General features: G+C 33.2%; 1 protein-coding gene across 1 annotated transcript in view; it reads right to left on the bottom strand.

Annotated features, from left to right (window-relative positions):
• Positions 1 to 5,111, bottom strand: part of LOC118745571 (myb-like protein Q) — a 166,076-nt gene that overhangs the window by 49,394 nt on the left and 111,571 nt on the right. The gene's annotated exons all lie outside the window — the stretch shown is intronic.

The following is a 5,111-nucleotide window of genomic DNA, read 5'->3' as shown; positions in this document are numbered from 1 at the left end:
TAATATCACACTTTCAAACTAAAGCTTTCTTAACCCTATAAACCTAATCGATTTGGGAGTAACGTAAAGCCTTAACATACGCCGTAGAGGCTTATGTACTTAAAAGATAATCTGTGAGCTAAAATATACTTAGTCATGCATTATTTTTTACAGAATATTGAAGTTGTGAGTTTGACTAATAATTAAACATAGTTTTATTAATAAAATCTATAACCACATTTATTTAAAACAACAAAATAAAAAGTAAATTTTGTGTTAAAATAAAAAAGGACCCATTCCGTGTACGCCTCGCAGACGTAGATTATACTTTTAGGGTTAACCCTTTCCGTACAAAAATTCAATCACTGGTTCTAAAAAATTTTAAATATATACACCGGCTAATTTTGGATCCTTCATTTTAAAAATCACATACAAAAATGTGTAATGCTTTGAGGTTTGCGGTCGTTCAGGGTCCTTTTTAATGGTCAGTGATATCCTAGGTGTTTAAAAAAGAAAGGGATCTCAGCTATTTTTATTTTTTGCTTTCGTGAAATATATTTCAAAACTATAAATAATACCTAATAACTTTTACGAATCTCAATTCCACGGAAATATGGTTAATATTTTTCAATAGATTATATTACTCACTATCAACTTTTCGGTGACAGGTAATAAGATCACCGGAAATAAGGTCAATTGACTTTATTTCCCACACTGGTGCGAAATAAAGTCAATTGACATTATTACCTTTTTAAAAACGAAATAAAATCCATTGACATTATTTCTCTTTCAAACATTAAATTTGCTAAGCTTCGCGGCGGCCCCCCGGCCTCCCGCCCCCTTCCTCCACTCCCGCCGTGCTGTAACGCAGGTAGATTTATTTTTTGTATACGTTGAAATAAAATTTGTATATATTTTAAACATCGAGGGCTTATATTCTATAATACCCTCTATCTGCACACTTTTCACAAGGATGAGATTCTGATATAAGAATCCACCTAAGTATTAACTGTCATCAGTGATATTAATGCTACCTTATATAACGACAGGTAATAAGTCCCAGATGGTTTCTAAAATCACAAATTAGTTTTTGTGCAAATTGCAGAGAGAGGGTATTAATTAATTCAAGCCCTCGATATTTCACATTTTTATATTTGTAAGTTATTAGAAGCAGAGATGCCAACTTGTCTCAAACCCTGCCATTTGGCCCTATTTTACTTCAAATGGTACTTATTTTTTCAATTTGGCACAAAGTGCCAAAATGGCACTTTTGTAAAAAAAAATTACATTTCAATAGATTCTTGTGAAATCCTTTGCGTGTACTTCTTTTCCTCAACTAAAATTTTCTCATTTATAAAGGCTATTCAACTGGTTTATCTTATTTTATCATTGCACTTTTGTTTGGAAAATGTAGCTTTATTTTATTTCGAAATGTGAATAATTAAAAGGAATGACACCTTTTTTGGCACTTTTATTTTTCTATTTGGCACATTTTGGCACTTTTTATACCCGAGCGCACTTGTGCACAAGGGTATTATAACTTTGTTCACATAACGGTTGTTTGTAACAGGCAAAACGAATCGAGATAGATATAGACAAATGTATACATAAATGATCAGAATGAAAAGAGAAATCGATTAAGCGGTGACTGTCTGTCCGTCCGTCCGTCCGTCTGTCCGTCCGTCTGTGCACACGATAACTCGAGTAAACATTAAAATATCTTAACGAAACTTGGTACGTGTACTTATTTCGGCCGTAGGACGGATGGTATTGAAAATGGGCAAAATCGGACAATAACCACGCCTACCTCCCATATAACGGTAATTTTCAGAAATACGAAAACTGCGATATTTTAGTAACTACTGAAGATTATTCACTCAAAATTGGTATTTACAATAACTTTTATACGAGAAATAAGAATATTATACACTTTTGGAAAATGGGCGTAGCCACGCCCACTTATGAATACATGTGTATATCTTGGTAACCGCTTCACCAATTTCTTCCAAGCTTGGCACAGTTGTTAGTCTTGCTACAGCATACCAAATGGCCGAAAATTTTTAAAATCGGACAATAACCACGCCTACCACCCATATAACGGTAATTTGGAGAAATGCGAAATCTTCGATAAATCAATAAATATTAAAGCTAATTTATTCAAAATTAATGCTTGCAACAATTCTCTACCAAGAAATACGTTTATGATAAAATTTTGGAAAATGGGCTTGACACCGCCCACTTATGATCACATATATGTATATCGGTAACCGTTCTACCAATTTGTACCAAACTCGGTATAATTATTGTGCTTGCCGCATAGAAGCAAACCGTTGAAAATTATTGGAATCAGATTAAAATTACGACCACTTATCATATAACGGCAAATTTCAGAAATGCTTGAAACTTCAATATTTCGAAATTTAAGGACGCTAATTTACTCAGAATTGATACACATCGGCTTACCATCTTGCGGTAGCTTTCGGAAAGGTGAAAATCATATATTTAATACTTGCGCCGGGTATTTAATGTTCGGCTCCGCCCGAACTTAGACTTTCTTACTTGTTTATCCTCATTATGGCACCTCATAACAAAGGATAGTTGGCAGCCCTGATTGGAAGATTTCTGCTGTGTTTTGGGGCAACAACTTGTATGTAGTAAAAAAGCATATAATTTGTGTTTCAAAAGTGTTAGAAAACCAATTAATTAACTTATATGATCTCGGTTCCGATATTAAATAATCAATAATTGTTTATACCCGCATTTTGGTACATTGGCTCGTTGAATGTGCCATCTAATAAATAGTGTCGTCATTCTCCTTAGCTGCTTCTGAATGATGTCGTCACAAATTGCTGGCGGAGACATTGTTTCCTTATAGAAAGGTTGGTTTCTTTTCCACCTTAGACATTCCGAATTCGTTCAAAATATGCTTATTTAAAACACAGAATTCTTTCAGGGTTCCTCCGCGGTTTTTGGACATGGACTGTTTCTTCAATTTAATAGTGTTCGCTTTATTTTTGTGGAAACGAAACATGTTTTGCAAGTTATGGATCATTTCTACACTATTTATTCAAATATTTCTCGTATTCCAGCTGTGCGTTTTTACATATTCGTAATTTAAATTTTTTTAATAAAATCAATTGGTGGGAGTTCATGATTGTGTGTGGATTAATATCACAACACTGAGGATTTGGCTATAACCTTTTTCATCTATTAAAAAACAACACTTACGGGGCAATGTTTATTGTAAGAATCACATTTTTTTTCTATGAATCGACATACTTTAAGCATTGTTGACGCTATTTCCATTTGAATGAGGAAATAGCGTCAATGACTTTATTTCCAAATTTTTGTTGACTCTATTTCGCTTTTGAAAAGGAAATAATGTCAATTGACTTTATTTCGCACCAGGGTGGAAAATAAAGTCAATTGACCTTATTTCCATTGACCTTATTACCTGTAACCAACTTTTCTGCCCCTTTTTACTTTTTTGACAAACACGGTCAACTGCAACTGCAGCTTGCACTTTAGTTTGATATATAGCTCAATTCTGTGGCTGCTACAGATCGGCCTAACTAAGTCGTATGACTGAGCAATTATATATAGATACTAAAGGCCTGAACTACAAAATATAGCGACATGTAACACATCATGCAAGTGCCAGTTGATATCTTGTCGCTTATACATGTTTGAAAGTGATATATGAAGACATTGCCGAATAAATTCAAATCAAATCATTCATCAAATTTATGCATGTCAACAAAAGAAATACATGCGACATATTTAGCATTATTATTTACATTGTATATACGGGAAGAGATTTTCTGAATTTTGCTAGCTCCTACTATAGTAAATAAAATTTATTAAAAAATTATCTAATTAAAAATCTATATACCAACGGTGGGCAAACGTGGCTCTTTGAGCCAAATGCGGCTCTTTGCTTAGAAAAGTGCGGCTCTTTTTACTTTCTCCTTGCTTAGAACATTTTTGCTCTTTTTTATTATTACCTTCCTTTTATTAGCTCGGGATGTAACTATGTAATATTGATGCGCCTAAAAGATGCAGCTATTTCTATTCTCAAGTTACATACCTGATGACAGTACGAAAGGCAATTATAAAAGGGAGGTTTCAGTTTTTTAAACTATAATTTTATTATTATTACTTTTTAAAATACATATTTTATATATATTACACATATTTTACATACATACATATTATACATATAAATACATATTTTAGCCCACAGCAATTTGCCAACAATAAAACAGCTGATCAAGAAGAGCTGGTTGGAATTTACGCAAATCCCTAAATTGAATTTGATGGTTTGGAAGTTGAAATAGTAAAATGCGACTAATTAAGAAATAAGTAATTAATGCCAGGATAAGAATTCAGGATTTGTTTTCATACGTTTTCAATTTTATACTTTTTACAGGTCTATTCTGCGCTGGTAACATACATTTTATAACCGGTAATTAAAGTGTCTGTCAATTTTAAAACCTTTTTCGCATTCTGTGCTCTCTTGTAACCGGTAAATTTGGTTACCATCTCATAAGCTGGTAACAAAATATTGCCCCGTGAAATATGCAATACAGGAATTTCCACAAATCTTCATAGCTGAGTTGCTGAATATTTTCACTGCATTGCCAACGTACCTAGACTCGCGGTGACAAGAAGTGGTAACATTTTTTGGTAATAAAATTTTCCGGTCACAAAATCTCCGGGAACGCGCAGAATAGACCTGTTAATGTAAACAAAATGTCTATCAACTGTTCGTCTAACTTTCTTGTTGGTCATTTTTTACTGGAGATTTTAAACGAACGTGCCTATTGACTATCCAACATTTAACAGAATTGTTACGAACGGCTTCAACTGACCTAAAGCCGGATTTTGAAAATCTCGCCTAAGGGATCTTTTGAATTTTCTTTTATATATATCTTACGTACAATAGAATAATAATAAAATTTATGTTTTTCATTTCTAATAATAATTTTGTTTAAAAATAAATAAAATTTTTGTTTTTCTTGCTCTTTTTTTGTGGCTCTTTGTAGCATTTAGAACTTAGACGTGGTTCTTTTCGGCCTCGGCCTTGCCCACCCCTGCTATATACATTTTCATACAAGGCAGGATTAAATAGT

Source organism: Rhagoletis pomonella, unplaced genomic scaffold (genome assembly GCF_013731165.1).
Source record: "Rhagoletis pomonella isolate Grant_MI unplaced genomic scaffold, Rhpom_1.0 Rhpom_scaffold_00009, whole genome shotgun sequence".
Lineage (NCBI taxonomy): Eukaryota > Metazoa > Arthropoda > Insecta > Diptera > Tephritidae > Rhagoletis > Rhagoletis pomonella.
The sequence above is the reverse complement of the archived record's forward strand: the minus strand, read 5'-3'. Positions and strand labels throughout refer to the sequence as shown.